The following is a 20,249-nucleotide window of genomic DNA, read 5'->3' as shown; positions in this document are numbered from 1 at the left end:
CTGATTTTAAGTCTGATTTTCCCACAACAGTAGTCAGAGAAGAAAACCAAATTAGTGGTTCCGATGGCTTGAACACTGAACGGAGTATATAGCTTAAAGCTTCTAAAGTTTATTTATTAGTCCCACACGTAGGCTTACATTAACTTTGCAATGTTAAGGGCAGCACAGTGGGTTAGCACTGCTGCCTCACAGCGCCAGGGACCACGTTCGATTCCCAGCTTGGGTCACTGTCTGTGCAGAGTCTGCACGTTCCCACCGTGTCTGGGTGGGTTCCCTCCGGGTGCTCCAGTTTCCTTCCACAGTCCGAACGACGTGCTGGTTAGGGTGCACAGGCCCAAACTTTGGGGGGGGGGGGGGTTATTTTATAGTAACTTCATTGCGGTGTTAATGTAACCCTTACTTATGACTAATAAACTTTTTTAAAAAGTGCATGTCCACTCATACAGTCAGAAAAATATCACCAAATTAGTGGTTCCAAAGGCTTGCTCAGTTAACGGAGTTTATGGACTAAAGCTTTTAAAGTTAATTTATTGGTGTCACACACATAGGATTACATTAACACTGCAATGAAGTTACTGTGAAAATTCCCCTTGTCGCCACACTCCGGTTCCTGTTCAGGTTATGTAATAGTGTTAATGTAAGCCTACTTGTGACAAATAATAAATAAACTTTTAAGCTTAAGGGCACAGAAAACAATCTTAGTACCCCAGATGCTCCCCAGGCTAAACCTACGTACTGGCCAGAATTTTCTGACCATTCACATCCCATCACCGCTGCAAGTCAGGACGGAGAATTTGGCACTCAGCCTCATCTCCCACACTCCAAAGGTGTGAAGGTTACATTGATTGGCCATGCTAAATTGTCCCTTAATGTCAGAGGAACTAGCAGGGTAAATAAGGGGTTAGGACCTGGGAGGGATTGTTGTCGGTGCAGGCTTGATGGGCCAAATGGCCTCCTTCTAAACTGTAGGAATGCTGTGATTCTAGATACACTGGTCGTGCTCAGTGTAACCCGCACAGGCACCAGAGTGTGGTGACGACGGGAATTTCACAGTAACTTCACGGAAGTGTTAATGTAAAACTTACTTGTGACATTAATAAATAAAGATTAGCAGTAGGAAACATGCACATCCTAAATTAGAATGAACTCACACATCGTGGACCTGAAGATGTACTCTGCACTGAACATGTGCTATGTTTAGGCTAGGGCACTATGACGCAAGATGCAGGGAAGAAAATTAAATCATCACAATATAAGTAGAATCCTGTGATCTTCCACTCTATTATCTGTCCATCTCTTCACACACACAAGGTGGCACAGTGGGTTAACACTGCTGCCTCACAGCGCCAGGGGCCCAGGTTCGAAACCAGGCCTGGGTCACTCTCTGTGTGGAGTCTGCACATTCTCCCCATGTCTGCATGGATTTCCTCTGGGGGCTCCGGTTTCCTTCCACACTCCAAAGATGTGTGGGTTAGTTGGATCAGCCATGCTAAATTGTCCCTTAGTGTCCAAAGATGTGCGGGTTAGGTGGATTGGCTGTTTCTGAAAGCGTAACTCAACTGAAGGGCAGGAAACATTTCACAATCTACTTCAGAATCTGAGATTTTAGCTGAAGTGACCTACATGGGGCACAGTGGTTAGCACTGGTTCCTCACAGTGCCAGGGACTAGGGTACAATTCCTGGTTTGGGTCACTGTCTGTGTGGTGTTTGCACATTCTCCCTGTGTCTGCGTGGGTTTCTTCCAGGTGCTCCGGTTTCCTTCCACAGTCCAAAAGGCGTGCTGATTGGGTGCACTGGCTGTGCTAAATTCTCCCTCAGTGTACCCAAATGGGCACCGGAGTGCGGTGACTAGGGGATTTTCACAGTAACTTTATTGCTGTGTTAATGTAAGCTCACTTGAAACACTAACAAATAAACTTTAAAAATATACAGTTTTGAAAGCAGGCTACTTAGGAATCACAGAATCCTACAGTGCAGTAGAGGCCCTTTGGCCCACTGATTCTGAACCAACGCATGAAATGTCCTGACTTGCCCACCTAATCCCACTTGCCAATACTTGGCCCATGGCCTTGAATGTTACACTGTGCCAAATACTCATCCAGGTACTTTTTAAAGGATGTGAGACATCCTGCCTCCACCACCCTCCCAAGCAGTGCATTCCAGCCCGCCAACACCTCTACTTTCTCAGAAAACTAAGGAAATTCGGCATGTCCGCTACGGCTCTTACAAACTTTTATAGATGCACCATAGAAAGCATTCTTTCTGTTTGTATCACAGCTTGGTATGGGCTCCTGCTCTGCCCAAGGAACTACAAAAGGTCATGAATGTAGCCCAATCCATCACGCAAACCAGCCTCCCATCCAATGACTCTGTTTACACTTCCCGCTACCTTGGGAAAAGCAGCCGGCATAATTATGGACCCCACGCACCCCGGACATTCTCTCTTCCACCTTCTTCCATCAGGAAAAAGACACAAAGTCTGAGGTCACGTGCTGACCGACTCAAGAACAGCTTCTTCCCTGCTGCCGTCAGACTTTTGAATGGACCTACCTCGCATTAAGTTGATCTTTCTCTACACCCTCACTGTGACTGTAACACTACATTCTGCACTCTCTCCTTTTCTTCTCTGTGAATGGTATGCTTTGTCTGCACAGCGCACAAGAAACAATACTTTTCACTGTATACTAATACATGTGACATTAATAAAGCAAATCAAAATCAAATTAAAATCAGACCCTCACTAGCCTCTGGGTAAAAAAAGTTGTTCTTCAAATTTACCCTGCTAGTCCCCCCGACATAAAGGGGCAATTTAGCATGGCCAATCCACCTAACCCGCACATTTGTGGAGTGTGGGAGGAAACCCACGCAGATTCGAGCAAGACAACTTATACTTGCAAGATAACCTTGTAGATCTGATCTGTCGTCGCTGTAAACTGTAAACCTTGCTATTTTTAGCACAGAACAATAAAAGGGTAAATTGAGTGTGCGAACAGATTCTCACCCTCTCACCTAAACTCCTTAGTAGCTGAACGAGAGGACACAGAGACCTGAAATGCTATCTGGAAAGTATCAGTTCTGCTTTTTGCAGAGCCATTTATCACTTTGACGTTGCTCGCTGCATTTCTGGAATATTCCAATTTTATTCCAGATTTCCAGACAGATATTTAAAGAAAAACACATATCTACCAGAATTCTAGTGTCGTGCCCGCGATGGAATCGGAGCGGGCGAGGGACAGGGAACAGAAAGACTGTTGACCTTGGCTGGGGCCGTAGAATCCCGTCCATCAATCATTACATAGAAACACAGGCACTGGAGTCAGGAGGAGGCCATTTGGCCCTTTGAGCCTGCTCCACCATTCATTTTGATCATGGCTGATCATCAAATTCAATATCCTGATGCCCCCGCCTTCACCCCCATATCCCCTCAATCCCTTTAGCCCCAAGGGTGATATCTAATTTCTTCCTGAAATCACACAACATTTTGGCCTCAACTACTTTCTGTGGGAGTGAATTCCACCACTCTCTGGGTGAAGAAATTTCTCCTCACCTCAGTCCCAAAAGGTTTACCCCAAATCCTCAAACTATCACCCCCTGATTCTGGACTCTCCCCACCATGGGGAACATTCTTCCTGAATCTACCTTGTCTAACCCTGTTAGAATTTTGTAAGTTTCTATGAGATCCCCTCTCACTCTTCTAAACTCCAGTGAATATAATCCTAGCTGACTTAGTCTCTCCTCATATGACAGACCTGCCATCCCAGGAATCAGCCTGGTAAACCTTTGCTGTACTTCTTCTATAGCAAGGACATCCTTCCTTAGATAAGGAACACTAAAACTGCACACAATACTCCAGGTGTGGCCTCACCAACGCCCTGCAGCAAAATATCCCTATCCCTACACTCAAATCCTCTCGCTAGGAAGGCCAATATACCATTTGCCTTCTTGACTGCCTGCTGTACCTGCGCACTTACTTTCAGCAACCGATGCACGAGGACACCAAGGTCTCGCTGACTATCCACTTCTCTCAGTTTACACCCATTCAAGTCATAATTGTCTCTCTGATTTAGCAATTTTGTTTCCTAAACTGGGTCTTTACCACTGTCAACTCTGAGCCACACAAAGCTGGAAGCAAGCAAAACATTATTCTGGCAGTGATAGCCATCGGTAACCAGAATTAGGGCCTGGTTACGGTGATCCCTAGTGTGAGGGAGAATTAGATCTGATAATCTACAGGCCACCCACTATGAATAGCTTTCTGTATATTTTAAGGGGAAACCTCCGCCTGAACCATTATTCAAAAGTCAAATGGTTGCAAAGCAAGTTGAGTAGCATCCTTTTGATTATTCAGCTATCTTTACTGAATGGTATTTGTTAAACAAAGGCTGCTACAGTTAGCGATGCGAATAAACTTCTTTTTTAACCACTGCGTCAACAATACCAAATTTTTGTTATTTATTCAGTGGTGGAACATGGGCGTCGCTGGCTGGCCCAATCCCTGGTTGCCAGAGGGCAATTGAGAGTCAACCGCTTAGCTTGCCACCACCTTCTCAAGGTCAACTAGGGATGGGCAATAAATGCTGGCCTAGTCAGCAACGCCCATGTCCCATGAATGAATAAAACAAAAATTGCTGTGGCTCTGGAGTCACATGTAGGCCAGACCGGGTAAAGACAGCAGATTTCCTTCCCTAAAGGAACCAGATGGGTTTTTTTGGACAATAGCATAAAGTTCAAAGTTTTTTATTAGTGTCACAAGTAGGTTTACATTAACACTGCAATGAAGTTACTGTGAAAATCCCCTAGTCGCCTCACTGCAGCACCTGCTTGGGTACAATAAGGGAGAATTTAGCACTAAGCAGCACGCCTTTCCTAGTTGGGCAATAAATGCTGACCCAGCCAATGACGCCCATGTCCCATGACTGAATAAATAAAAAACCTGGTAGTGTTGACACAGCAGTTAAACAAGAAGTTTATTTGCTTTGATATCTGTAGCAGCCTTTGCCAGAGGAAACCGGAACACCTGGAGGAAAGCCACACAGGCACGGAGAGAACATGCAAACTCCACAGAAACGGTGATCCAAGCTGGGAATCGAACAGGGGTCCCTGGAGCTGTGAGGCAGCAGCGCTAACCCACTGTACCACCATACTGCCCAATTCAAAATAACGCAGGCTACAACATATGGGAAGGTGATGACCTAGTGGTATTATCGCTAGGCTCTTAACCCAGAAACTCAGCTAATGTTCTGAGGACCCGGGTTCGAATCCCACCACGGCAGATGAATCCAGTAAAAAAATCTGGAATTAAGAATGTACTGATGATCAATTGTTGGAAAAAAGGCAATCTGGTTCTCTAATGCCCTTTAGAGGAGGAAATCTGCCATCCTTACCTGGCCTACATGACTCCAGAGCCACAGCAATGTGGTTGACTCTCAACTGCCCCCTGAAATGGTCTAGCAAGCCACTCAGTTCAAGGGCAAGTAGGGATGGGCAATAAATGCTGGTCCAATCAGCCACACACATGTCCCACGAATGGACAAACAAGAAAATATGTAGTCACCCTGCTACAAGGCATCAAAATGCCTCGAAAGATTCTTAACGGAGACATTTTTAAAATTTCAAATTCTACCATCTGCCGTGGCAGGATTCAAACCCGGGTCCCCCAGAACATTAGCTGAGTTTCAGGATTAGTAACCTAGCAACAATACCACTAGGCCATCACCTCCCCTTCCATGCTCCCTAACCCATGGGGGCCTTGAAAACTGGCAGCAGCAGCAGCAAAATGAACTTGCTGTGCTGGCATCACCATTGGGAAGGTCCAGCATGTTGCAATGCTGCCACCTACCAGCACTGACAGTGCTGGAAATGGTGACTGATAGTTCCACATATCTAGGTTCCACAATTCCCAACACTCTGTAACTTGAAGCTGAAACCAACACAGGTTTTTAAGATGTCCCAGCTGAGTAAGAGAGTTTGGAAAAACAGCAATCTGACTGAGAACACCAACCTGCAAGTCTACCAGGTCTATATTTTCAGCACGCTCCTTCACAGTGGTAAGATCAGGATAACGGATGCTAGGGAGGAATAAATCTCAAACCCCCTTCATTTTCTTTAATTTTTAAACTGTTCTCTATCTTTTAGGACAGCATGGTGACACAGTGGGTTAGCACTGCTGCCTCACAGCGCCAGGGACCTGGGTTCAATTCCCGGCTTGGGTCACCATCTGTGCGGAGTCTGCGTGAGTTTCTTCTGGGTGCTCTGGTTTCCTCCCACGCTCCGAAAGACATGCAGGTTAGGTGCGTTGGCCGTGTTAAATTCTCTCTCAGTGAGTGACTCAAGAACAGCTTCTTCCCTGCTGCTGTCAGATTTTTGAATGGACTTACATCTCACTAAGTTGATTTTTCTCTACAGCCTCGCTATGACTGTAACACTACATTCTGCACCCTCTCCTTTCCTTCTCTATGAACGGTTTGCTTTGTCTGTACAGCACGCAAGAAGCAATACTTTTCACTGTTAATACATGCAACAATAATAAATCAAATCAAATCAAACCTGAACAGGTGCCAGAGTGTGGCGATTCAGGATTTTCACAGTAACTTTATTGCAGCATTAATGTAAGCCTACTTGTGATGAATAAATAAACTTTAATTTTAACTTTAACTTCTTTATCGTCTTTCTTTATTTTTCTTCCCCCCTCCACTCTTTCCCCCTATTTTGTCCCCCCTTTCCTCAATGTGACCTCTCACCCACCCATCTCCCCCCTCCTTCCTCTGTCAGTTTACCCTCTGATTTCAGTTTGTCTGCCCTTTGGCCATTCACACCTTCTATTCTCTCTACGGGCTGCCATTAGCAACCTTTCCCCTGGTTTCTGTGGCTATGGCTCATCTTTCATTCCCTGATCCTGCGTGGGTTTCCTCAGGGTGCTCCAATTTCTTCCCACATTCCGAAAGACGTGCTGGTTTGGGTGCATTAACCCGAACAGGCGCCGGAGTGTAGTGACTAGAGGAATTACACAGTAAGTTCATTGCAGTGAGTGTAAACCTACCTGTGACTAATAAATAAATAAACTATAGGGATAATGATAAGGTTATAAGGAGAGGCTGGATAGATTGGGACTTTTTACTCAGGAGCGTAGAAGGCTGAGGGGTGATCTTAAACAGGTCTGTAAAATAACGAGTGTTATAAATCAGCTAGTCAATATCTTTTCCCCAAGGTAGGGGAGTCTAAAACTAGAGGGCATAGGTTTAAGGTGAGAGGGGAGAGATACAAAAGTGTCCAGAGGGGCAATTTCTTCACACAGAGGGTGGTGAGTGTCTGGAACAAGCTGCCAGAGGTAGTAGGAGAGGCGGGTACAATTTTGTCTTTTAAAAAGCATTTAGACAGTTACATGGGTAAGATGGGTGTAGAGAGATATGGGCCAAATGTGGGCAATTGGGGTTACATAGGACATAAAACGCTACAGCACAAACAGGCCCTTCGGCCCACAAGTTGCGCCGATCACATCTATACCTACCAAGCCATAGAACTATCTGTAACTTCCAATGCCATTAGATCCCATATACTCATCCAGAAGTCTTTTAAAAGACCCCAGCGAGTTCGCATCTACCATCACAGATGGCAGCCGATTCCACTCACTCACCACCCTCTGAGTGAAAAATTTTCCCCTAACATCTCCTCTGTACTTGCTTCCCAGCACCTTAAACCTGTGTCCTCTCGTAGCGACCATTTCAGCTCATTAGCTCAGGGATTAAAATAAAAAGGCGGCATGGACAAGTTGAGCCTGTTTCCATGCTATAAACCTCCAGACTTAACTAAATACAGTATAAATATCTCATTGCCTTTTAGCTTTGACAAAGGTTCATCTGGACTCGAAACGTCTGCTGTTTTCCCTCCTTACAGATGCTGCCAGACCGGCTGGGATTTTCCAGCATTTTCCCTTTTGGTTTCAGATTCCAGCATCCGCAGTAATTTACTTCTATATAGTTTCCACCTTTGCTGTCTCGGATGGTAAACTCAGTAGCCTGAGGTGATTCTTATTTGGCTAACATCAATACTACCATAAATAAAAGATCCAAAATTGTGGATATTTCTGCTTCCAATTTACACAGCCATGAGTCAAAATGATCACAGAATCCCTACAGTGCAGAAGGAGGCCATTTGGCCCATTGAGCCTGCACCAACCACAAACCCACAGGCCCAACTCCTTGCATTTAGCTTAGCTAGTCCCCCTGTCACTAAGGGGCAATTTAGCATGGCCAATCCACCTAACCTGCACATCTTTGGACACTAAGGAGCAATTTAACATGGCCAATCCACCTAACCTGCACATCTTTGGACACTAAGGAGCAATTTAACATGGCCAATCCACCTAACCTGCACATCTTTGGACACTAAGGAGCAATTTAACATGGCCAATCCACCTAACCTGCACATCTTTGGACAAGAAGGGCCAATTGAACATGGCCAATCCCCCTCTTGTTCCGAGTTGAGGAATATCCTAGTGTTTGGTGGGATTGCAATTCCACTCTGCAGCAGGACAAACTCTGGACCTAATTTGGAATGTGGGGCACGCTCACAAGTCCCTGATCTATTAATGTTGTGTGATAGTTCATTTAATAATTCTAAAGAATCTCTTGGCAGGACAAGGTCACCAACTCAGAGGCCCCAGAACATGCTGATTCTATTAACATACACTCATTACTAAGGCAACAACACCTACACTGGCTCAGTCACCTTCATCAAATAGTGACTATCGCATAACCAGAAACCTGTGGAATTCAATGCTATAAAAGGCTGTGCAAGCCAGGTCATTGAGTGTATTTAAGACAGAGATAAATGGGTTCTTGATGAGGGGAAACTTAGAGAAACATATAAAATTATGAAGGGAATAGATAATTTGATTTATTATTGTCACATGTATTAACATACAGTGAAAAGTATTGCTTGCTGCGCACTTGCAATCATAGAGAAGGAAAGGAGAGGGTGCAGAATGTAGTGTCACAGTCATAGCTAGGGTGCAGAGAAAGATCAACTTAAGATAGGTCCATTCAAAAGTCTGACAGCAGCAGGGAAGAAGCTGTTCTTTAGTCGGTTGGTACGTGACCTCAGACTTTTGTATCTATTTCCCAACCAAAAAAGGTGGAAGAGAGAACATCCGGGATGCGTAGAGTCCTTGATTATGCTGGCTGCTTTTCCCGAGTAAATAAAAGTTCAAATAAATAGGTTGGACTAAAACCTGGTGTTGTCAGACTTTTTACTGTGTTTACGCCAGTCCAACGCCGGCATACCCACATCATGCTTTTCCCGAGGCAGCGGGAAGTGTAGACAGAGTCAATGGATGGGAGGCTGGTTTGTGTGATGGATTGGGATACATTCACGACCCTTTGCAGTTCCTTGCGGTCTTGGGCAGAGCAAGAGCCATATCAAGAATGCTTTCTATGGTGCATCTGTAAAAGTTGGTAAGGGTCGTAGCTGAAATGCCAAATTTCCTTAGTCTTCTGAGAAAATAGAGACATTGAATAGATAAGATAGAAGCAGGGAGGTTGTTTCCACTGGTGGGTGGAACTAGAACTAGGGAGCATGGCCTCAAAACAAGGGGCAGCAGATATAGGACTGAGTTGAGAAGTAACTTCTTCACACAAAGGGTTGTGAATCTGTGGAATTCCCCGCCCGGTTGAGGCTCCCTCATTGAATGTTTTTAAGGCAAGGATAGATAGATTTTTGAACAGTAAAGGAATTAAGGGTTATGGTGAGCAGGCGGGTAAGTGGAGCTGAGTCCATGAAAACATCAGCCATGATCTCACTGAATGGCGGGGCAGGCTCGAGGGGCCAGATGGACTATCACTGCTCCCAGTTCTTACGTTCTTATGGTAAGGGGATCAAAGGTTAGGAGAATGAGGTTTAGAATCATTGAGTGTATTTAAGATTGATAGGTTCTTGATTGGTAAGGGGATCAAAGCTTACGGGGAGAAGGCAGGAGAATGGGGTTGAGAAGCTTATCAGTCATGGTCGAATGGAGGAGCAGACTTGATGGGCCGAATGGCCTAAGTTTGCTCTGATATCATATGACCCATCTGAACAGCAAATTGGTGACTGGGTCCTGATCTCCTGGGCATCCATATCTCCGCCATCAGGACACCTGCAAGTGTGGTTATAAAGTTACCCAACATCAATACTGGCAACTGGGAAATGGTTGATGACCCGTGACCTCTGGTGGGGGATGGTTTGAAAAGACATTTGAAGTGGCAACAGAAACGAAAAGCACCCAACTGGTCTAGAAGAGGTCCCAGAGTAAATGGAGTTCAGCCAAGCATTCATCTCATTGGCCCGCTGCCTCCCTCTGCAGCCAATGAGGCAGGGACAACCCCCCGTGCCAGAGAGGGGATCATGGGCAACATTTGACATCGCTTAACACATAGTTGTCCTTTTCACCAAAGCAGATCTGGTGACTCAAACTACCTGCCTTGGCAGTCCAAAGCATCTCATAAGGTGATGGTTAAGGCTTATGACAGATTAACTGAGTGTCCAATCTCTCGAGTGTGCTAAGAATGACACAATTTAAGGTCATCAGTCGAGCTTGCAATGTGGCTTATGTTCACAGGCTAGAAGCTATGTATTTCCACACAACTATTGACTTCTGTAGGCAAAAGGAACATGGCAGCACTGTGGCACAGTGGGTTAGCACTGTTGCCTCACAGTGCCGGGGACCCAAGTTCGATTCCCAGCTTGGATCACTATCTGTGTGGAGTTTGCACCTTCTCCCCATGTCTGCGTGGGTTTCCTCCGGGTGCTCCAGTTTCCTCCCACACTCCAAAGATGTGCGGGTTAGGTGAATTGGTCATGCTAAATTGCCCCTTAGTGTCAGGGGGGCTAGCTAGGGTAAATGCATGGGGTTATGGGGATAGGGCATGGGTGGGATTGTGGTTGGTGCAGACTCGATGGGCCGAATGGCCTCTTACTGCACTGTAGAGATTCTATAATTCTCTATGATCATGGTACTGAGTTGGATGATCAGGCTATTGAGATGGATGATCAGCCATGATCATGATGAATGGCGGAGCAGGTTTGAGGGACCAAATGGCCTCCTCCTCCTCTTACCTTCCACGTCCAGGCACTTGCACCTTTTTGGAATTCTACAAAAGCACAGGGGAGGAGGGGCAGAGGAGCAAATGTTCTTTGGTGCATTCCTCATGGCAACACCTCAACCAGAGATGACTTTCCAAAGAAACAGCACCATTTCTCATGCAGCGAAGACTGTTTCACTCTTTGAAATTTGGCACCCTGACGTCTGTCCTAATGAATGCAAGACCAAAAGCTTCCACAGAATGTCTCTTTTTTTTTGACAACACTTGTCCTTTTGCGCTCTGCGACCAGAGCTTTAGATACTTCTTTCATTACCTGCCTCTCGTTCTGAAGGTGACTAATTGAGGATTGGATATTACTGTGGATTGTATTTAGTGACAGTAATCACATCGGCCAAAAGCGTCGTGTGTCACAGCACGGCTTAGAACAGGGTCACCTGACAAAGTAGCATTGATTTCTGAAAGTGTAACTGAGGTGAAGGGTAGAAAACATTTACAACCTATTTCAGCATCTGAGATTCTAGCTAGTCACATACTGTGTACATTTCTGGTCACCCTATTATAGAAAGCATACTATTAAACTAGAAAGAGTACAGAAAGGATTTACTAGGATGCTGCCGTGAGCTGATGGTTTGAGTGATAGGGAGAGTCTGGATAGATTGGGATTCTATTCCCACGTGCGTAGGAAGCTGAGGGGTGATCTTATAGAGGTCTATAAAATAATGAGGGGCACAGATCAGCTAGATAGTCAATACTTTTTCCCAAAGGTAGGGGAGTCTAAAACTAGAGGACATAGGTTTAAGGTGAGAGGGGAGAGATACAAAAGGGTCCAGGGGAGCAATTTTTTCACACAGAGGGTGATGAGTGTCTGGAATGAGCTGCCAGAGGGAGTAGTAGAGGCCGGTACGATTTTCTCTTTTAAAAAGCATTTAGACAGTTACATGGGTAAGATGGGTATAGAGGGATATGGGCCAAACGCAGGCAATTGGGACTAGCTTAGTCATTAAAAAAAAACAAGTTGGGCCAAAGGGCCTGTGTCCATGCTTTAAAGCACTGTGACTCTAGAATATGGGCATCACAGTGGCACAGTGGTTACTGCTGCTGCCTCACAGAGACAGGGACCCAGGTTCAATTCCCAGCTTGGGTCACTGTCAAGTTAAAGTAATGTTTATTTATTAGTGTCACAAGTCAGCTTACCTTAACACTGCAATGAAGTTACTGTGAAAATCCACTAGTCGCCTCACTCATTCCTGTTCGGGTACACTAAGGGAAAATTTAGCACAGCCAATGCACCCAAACCAGCAGGTCTTTCAGACTATGGGAGGAAATAGGAGCACCCGGAGGAAACCCACGCAGAGACAAGGAGAACGTGCAGACTCTACACAGGCAGTGACCCAAGCGGAGAATTGAACCCAGGTCCCTGTTGCTGTGAGGCAGCAGTGCTAACCACTGTGCCACCCCCGTGTCTATGCGGAATCTATACATTCTTCCTGAGTCTGCATGGGTTTCCTCCGGACGCTCCAGTTTCCTCCCACAGACTGAAAGACATGCTGGTTAGGGTGCTAAATACTCCCTCAGTGTAACCCGAACAGGTGCCAGAGTGTGGCGACTAGGGGATTTTCACACTAACTTCATTGTTAAAGTAAGCACACTTGTGACACTAATAAATAAAATTAGGGGAAAACAAACGAGCGAATACTTTACAATTATACATAAAGCAGAGCAGAAGCAGAGGGAACAGAATAGAAAGACAGAGATGTGGTAGACAGAAAGATGTGTGGGATAGCTGGATTGGCCATGCTGAATATCTCCCCAGGTGGGTTTGTGTTTGGTACAGACTTGATGGGCCAAATGGCCTCCTTCTGTACTGCAGGAATTCTACGGTTCTATGGGAATGGCAGAAGGCTCATGTGGAGCACAAACGTCAGCACAGAATGGTCTGTTTCTGTGCAGTACATTTTATATAATTTTGGTGGCATGGTGGGACAGTGGTTAGCGCTGCCGCTTCACAGCACCAGGGACCCGGGTCCGATACCGGCTGGGGTCACTGTCTGTGCGGACTCTGTACATTCTCCCCATGTCTGTGTGGGTTTCCTCCGGGTGCTCCGGTTTCCTCCCACAGTCTAAAAGACGTGCTGGTTAGGTGCTAAATTCTCTCTCAGTGTCACCCGAACGGGCGCCGGAGTGTAGTAACTAGGGGATTTTCACAGTAACTTCATTGCAGTATTAATGTGACACTAATAAATAAACTTTATTATTTCTTTAAAACAACAAGCGTGCTGATTCATACCGTCTAATGAGACAGGCAATGCCTCAACATAATCTAAGGATGGAATCTCCACACCAAACTGCACGCCCTCAATCCTGCCCAAAGCGAAGACAGGTTTTTAAACTTATTTACAGGATGTGGGTGTTGCTGGCTGGACCAGCATTTATTGCCCATCTCTAACTGTCCCCCACTTCATGGGGCAGTTGAGAGTCAAGCACATTTCTGTGGGTCTGGAGTCACATGTAGGCCAGACTGGGAAAGGAAGGCAGATTTCCTTCCCTAAAGGACATTAGTGAGCCAGATGGGGTTTTCCAACAATCGATGATGGTTTCATGGTCATCAATAGTTTCTTAATTCCAGGTTTTAGTGGATTCAAATTTCACCATCTGCTGGGGTGGAATTTGAACCCGGGTCCCCAGGACGTTACCCTGAGTCTCTGGATTACTAGTCCAGTGACGATATTGCTGTGCTGCTACCTTAAGCAGCCAGGTTTTACACATGATTGGGCAGCAGGGTAGCACTGTGGTTAGCACTGCTGTCTCACAGCGCCAGGGACCCATGTATTTACCATGCTCATCCCCCTGACACTAAGGGGCAATTTAGCATGGCCAATCCACCTAACCTGCACTTCTTTGGACACTAAGGGGCACTTTAGCATGGCCAATCCAACCAACCTGCACATCTTTGGACACTAAGGGGCAATTTAGAAACATAGAAACTAGAAGCAGGAATAGGCCATTCGGCCCTTCAAGCCTACTCCACCATTCATTTTGATCATCAAATTCAATAATCTGATTCCCCTCTCCTGCCCCCATATCCCTCGATCCCTTTAGCCCCAAGAGCTATATCTAATTTCTTCTTGAAATCAGACAACATTTTGGCCACAAAGAATGTTCCCATTTTTCATAGAATCCCCACAGAAGGAGACCACTTGGCCCATTGAGTCCGCAATTTAGCGTGCCCAATCCACCGAATTTGCACATTTTTTGGACTGTGGAAGAAACCAGAGCACCTGGAGGAAACGCATGCAGACACGGGGGAGAACACACAAGCTCCATACAGACAGGCATCCGAGGTTGGAATGGAATCCGGATCCCTGGCGCTGTGAGGCAGCCATGCTAACCACTGTGCCACCATTCACCCCACACCCACCCCAATCGAGTTTGTCCAGAAAAGAAAACTTAAAATAAGCGCAGAGTTTATATGGACTGAAAATGTTGCAGAGTAAGTCCTTGATAGGATGGTATGACTGGCAAGGAACAGAAAAATTGGGTCAAGTTAAACAGCAAAATTCTCCAGCAACAAGGGCAGCAATGAATGTCAAAAACCACAAGTTCAGGAATCAAGCAATTCAGTTTAGATTACGTACAGAGCAAAAAAAAATAGCTGGCATGAATTGAAGTTTTTTAATCTGCCAGCATTCACAAACTGGTTAAACTTCATTCTCTGATCTTAAGAAGTCCTTAACAAACTTATCCATGACTCACTGCCAACTAACAAACTGTTTATTTTATAGTCTTAATTTGTTCCAGTGAATTTCACAGCATAACTTGCAGTTTTCAGTTTCCCTTAATTAACTCGTGTTCATGACAGATTTGGGTGGTGGAGTGCAGAAGGGATGGTAAGCTGACCTCAGGTTGTACATGAACTGCACTGAAGGGCAACTGGAACAGGGATCAGTGCAGGAGTCTCTGGATGATTTTCCTTCACCTCCCAGGGCTCATTCAGGGACATGTCTTTCTTTCAAGCATCCTTTCCGGATACATCACAGCTTGGTATGGGCTCCTGCTCCGTCCAAGGCCGCAAGAAACTACGAAAGGTCGTGAATGTAGCCCAGGCCTCCCATCCATTGACTCTGTCTACACTTCCCGCTGGTTCGGGAAAAGCAGCCAGCATAATTAAGGACCCCACACGCCCCGGACATTCTCTCTTCCACCTTCTTCCATCAGAAAAAAGACACAAAGTCTGAGGTCACGTACCGACCGACTCAAGAACAGCTTCTTCCCTGCTGCTGTCAGACTTTTGAATGGACCTACCTCGCATTAAGTTGATCCTTCTCTGCACCCTAGCTATGACTGTAACACTACATTCTAAACCTTCTCCTTTCCTTCTCCATGAATGGTATGCTTTGTCTATGTAGTGCGCAAGAAACAATACTTTTCACTGTAACTCAATACGTGACAATAACAAATCAAATCAATAATTAAACATTCACACCGTTAACATTAAGAGAATCTTGAACAAAGACTCCCAAGTCCCTTTGTGTTTCTGATTTCCTAAGCACTTCCCCATTCAGAATGTAATCTGTGCTTCCATTCCTCCTTCCAAAGTTTGTAACCTCACACTTTTCCACATGGCACTACGTAAATCCTCCCTCAGATACCCAGCCCAAAGAAGACATTGGTGACCATGGATTTCCATTAGATTGAGCCACGATTAATGTTAGCGAACTACTGCAGTGGTGTGCTATTATCTTCCGTATGGCTGACTGGAAACCCTCCCACTCTGATAAACCATCACTGAATTGATTTGATTTATTATTGTCACGTGTTGGAATACAGTGAAGAGTATTGTTTCTTGCGCGCTATACAGACATAGGGTACAGAGAGGGGAAGGAAAGGAGAGGGTACAGAACATAGTGTTGCAGTTACCGATAGGGTGAGGAGAAAGATCAGCTGAGGGGAGGTGATGGCCTAGTGGTATTATCGCTAGACTACTAATCCAGGAACTCAGATGATGCTCTGGGGGACCTGAGTTCAAATCCCACCATGCAGATGGTGGAATTTGAATTTGAGGGCGGCACAGCACCACAGTGGTTAGCATCGCTGCATCACAGCTCCAGGGACCTGGGTTCAATTCCCAGCTTGGGTCACAGTCTGTGTGGAGTCAGCACGTTCTCCCCGTGTCTGCGCGGGTTTCCTCTGGGTGCTCCGGTTTCCTCCCACAGTCCAAAGATGTGCAGGTTAGGTTGATTGGCCATGCTAAATTGCCCCTTAGAGTTCTGACATGTGTAGGTTAGAGGGATTAGCAGGTAAATATGTAGGGATATTGGGGTAGGATTGTGGCCGATGCAGACTTGATGGGCTAAATGGCCTCTTTCTGCACTGCAGGATTTCTATGATTCTATGATTAATATGTGATAGGACCATTCAAAGTCTGACAGCAGCAGGGAAGAATCCATCACGCAAACCACCCTCCCATCCACTGACTCCGTCTACACTTTCCGCTGCCTCGGCAAAGCAGCCAGCATAATCAAGGACCCCACGCACCCCAGACATTCTCTCTTCTATCTTCTTCAATTGGGAAAAAGATACAAAAATCTGAGATCACGTACCAACCGACTCAAGAACAGCTTCTTCCCTGCTGCTGTCAGACTTTTGAATGGATCTACCTCGCACTGAGTTGATCTTTCTCTACACCCTAGCTATGACTGTAACACTACATTCTGCACTCTCCCCTCTCCTTCGCTATCAATGGTACGCTTTGTCTGCAAGAAACAATACTTTTCATTGTATCCCAATACGTGACAATAATAAATCAAATCAAATCAAAGCTGTTTTTGAGTCGGTTGGTACTTGACCTCAGACTTTTGTACCTTTTTCCCGATGGAAGAAGGTGGAAGAGAGAATGTCCGGGGTGCGTGGGATCCTTGATTATGCTGACTGCTTTTCCTGAGGCAGCGGGAAATGTAGACAGAGTCAACGGACGGGAGGCTGGTTTGAGTGATGGACTGGGCTACTTTCAAGTCGCTCTGTAGTTTTTAAACGTAATGGGCGGGATTTGGCAGTCCCGAGACCAGAAAATTCCACCCGAAGTCAAGGGACTTTTCCACAAACATACCCTCTCACCCACTACGATTCCCGTGTCGGATGGTGGAAAAATTCACCCCAACAAAACATGCCAAGGTGCTTGGTAGGATCATTACAAAGCAAAGTTTTACACTGAGCCACAGAGGAGGTTTTCGGGCAGAGTGAGGTTGGCTTAAGTGACATCTTAGAGGAAAAAGAGTTAGAGAGGCAGAGGGGTTTGGGGTAGGGGGGGCTTCAGAGTTAGGGCCTTGCAGCTGAAGGCACATCAGCCAATCATGGAGCCTCCAAAATTAGCAATGTTCAAGAGGCCAGAATGAAAAGAGTGCAGATCTCTCAGAGGATTAGGCGGCTAGCAGAGATAACAGAAAGAGCAAGGCGCTGAGGCATTTGTAAACAACGATGAGAATTTTAAGATTGTTGTTTGCCTGGGAGTCAGTGTGGGTGAGTGAGTTCAGAGGGTGAAAGGAGCTTGGTGCAAGTAAAGGACATAGAATCATGGAACGCCTGTAGTGCAAAATGAAGCCACTCGGCCCATTGATCCCGCACCGACAATCCCACCCAGGCCCTATCCCCGTAATCCTACACATTTACACTGCTAATCCCCCTGACACTAACGGAACAATTGAGTTTGCCAATCATAGAATCTAACAGGGCAGAAGGAGACCATTCAACCCATCAAGTCTGCACCGACCACAATCCCACCCAGGCCCTATCGCCATAGCCCCATGCATTTAACCTATGGAGTCTCCTGACGCTAAAAGACAATTTAATCTGGCCAATCCACCCAACCTGTTCATCAATTTGGCAATTTAGCATGGCCAATCAACCTCATCTGCACTTCTTTGAACACTAAGGGGCAATATAGTATGGCCAATCAACCTAACCTGTACGTCTTTTGACTGTAGGAAGAAACTGGAGCACCCGGAGGAAACCCACATGGACACGGGGAGAACGTGCAGACTCTGCACAGACAGTGACCTGAACCGGGAATCGAATCCGGGTTCCTGGCGCTGTGAGGCAGCAGTGCTAACCCACTGTGCCACCGTGCCGCCCAACTTAACCTGCACATCTTTGGATGTGGACAGCAAGTGTTTGAATGACTTCACGTTTCCAGAGGAAGGCTGGCCAGGAGTAAGTTGCAATAAAGAACAAAGAACAAAGAACATCCCAGTACGGGAAACAGGCCCTTCGGCCCAACGAGCCCGCACCGCCGCATCTTCCCACACCTACCCTGGGGGAGAATGTGCAGACTCCACGCAGACAGTGACCCAAGTCAGGGAATTGCACCTGAGTCCCTGACGCTGTGAGGCAGCAGTGCTAACCCACTGTAATTGGAATAGGAGGATTTCAGCAATAGGTAATTGAGGCAGTGGCAGCACCAACGAGGTTGCAGAGACGGAAGTAGGCATACATGGCTGTTTCCCTCGAGCTGCTGCCGTCAGACCTCTGAATGGACCTACCTCGCATTAAGCTGATCTTTCTCTACACCCTAGCTGTGACTGTAACACTATATTCTGCACCCTCTCCTTTCCTTCTATGAACGGTATGCTTTGTCTGTATAGCACACGATAATCAATACTTTTCGCTGTATACTAATACACGTGACAATAATAAATCAAATCAAATTTCAGCGTTTCTCGATTATCCACTTTGATTGCGGTATTCAGGCTTTGAATCAGAATTAGGGAAAACACCAAAGGCTGGGCGAGATCCTTGAGGTGAAATAGTTGGCTTTCCCAGTCCTTCAGAAAATTACCCTAAACTCTTCCAATTCATAGAATCCCTACAGTGTAGAAGAAGGTCATTCAGCCCATTGAGTCTGCACCATCCACAATCCACCCAGGCCCCATCTCCACAACCCCATGCATTTACCCTAGCCAGTCTGCGGACACTAAGAGGCAATTTAGCATGGCCAATCCACCAAACCTGCACACCTTTGACTTCTGGGAGGAAACTCACACAGACACGGGGAGAATGTGCAGACTCCACACAGACAGTAACTCAAGCCGGGAAGTGAACCGGGGTCCCTGGCACTGAGAGACAGCAGTGCTAACCCACTGTGCCACCATGCCACCCAATTCAAAATAATGCCGGTTGCAGCATATGGGAAGGTGGTGACCTAGTGGTATTATCACTAGACTATTCATCCAGAAACTCAGCTAATGTTCTGGGGACCAGAGTTCGAATCCCACCACGGCAGATGGTGGAATTTGAATTCAAATGAAATATCTGGAATTAAAAATCTACTGGTGACCATGAAACCACTGTTGATTGTCGGAAAAAGCCGACCGGGTTCACTAACGTCCTTTAGGGAAGGAAATCTGCCGTCCTTACCCAGTCTGGCCTACATGTGAGTCCAGAGCCACAGCAATGTGGTTGGCTCTCAACTGCCCCCTGAAGTGGTCTAGCAAGCCACTCGGTTGAAGGGCAACTAGGGATAGGCAATAAATGCTGGCCCAGCCAGCCACACACATGTCCCACAAATGGATAGAAAAATAATATGTAGTCACCCTGCTACAAGGCATCAAAATGCCTCTAATCCAAGGAGGATTTACCCTGGAAATGGAATCTCTCACCTTGGTGCAGTAAAAGTCCAATTCTAACACTGGGGCATGAGGAGAATTGTCTACCCAAAGACTTCCTCTTCGTAAAGCTTCAGAAACGGATGCTGGGTCACAGATCCGCTTGGAGAAATGGCCCTGTAAATATCTCAGTTGATTATTGTCCAAATATATCTGAGTCTTGGGTCAGCAAGTGGCTGCAGGCTTTTCCAAAGCTGAACTTTATCCGTGTCCTTAACCAATGTTGCCTCACATCCTCCCAGCAGGGGTCGCTAGACAAGGATCGGAGGAAACATGAACCAGTTCCCCTCTCACGGACATTTGCGTCAACAGGAATGACTCAAGTGACAACTCGAATGAGTTAAGCCAGCGCAGAATGGCACAGACGAAAGACGTAACTTTGCACCTTCCTGATCGGCGTAACATTATATCACGGGCTTACTCATTGAGAACCGGGATCATTGTGATGGTAAACAACCGCGAGGCTTCTCTGTAATCTTCCACGACCAAAGCAGACAGCAGCAGAGATTTCAC

At 46.1% G+C, this 20,249-nt stretch overlaps 1 protein-coding gene across 3 annotated transcripts in view; it reads right to left on the bottom strand.

The window, feature by feature from the left end:
- LOC145337623 (spectrin beta chain, non-erythrocytic 1-like) overlaps nucleotides 1-20,249 on the bottom strand; it is a 304,515-nt gene that overhangs the window by 217,671 nt on the left and 66,595 nt on the right. Inside the window, exon 1 of one of the 3 annotated variants that reach the window (XM_080182425.1) lies at nucleotides 19,731-19,747. The exons of the other annotated variants lie outside the window; for them this stretch is intronic. The gene's annotated coding sequence lies outside the window, so the exon portion shown is untranslated. Of the gene's footprint in view, nucleotides 1-19,730; nucleotides 19,748-20,249 lie in introns of those variants that run through there. 3 annotated transcript variants of the gene reach the window in all.

Source organism: Carcharhinus amblyrhynchos, unplaced genomic scaffold, assembly GCF_965287045.1.
Source record: "Carcharhinus amblyrhynchos unplaced genomic scaffold, sCarAmb.v2.hapA scaffold_54, whole genome shotgun sequence".
Lineage (NCBI taxonomy): Eukaryota > Metazoa > Chordata > Chondrichthyes > Carcharhiniformes > Carcharhinidae > Carcharhinus > Carcharhinus amblyrhynchos.
Note: the sequence above shows the minus strand (reverse complement) of the source record. Positions and strands in the feature narration are given on the sequence as shown.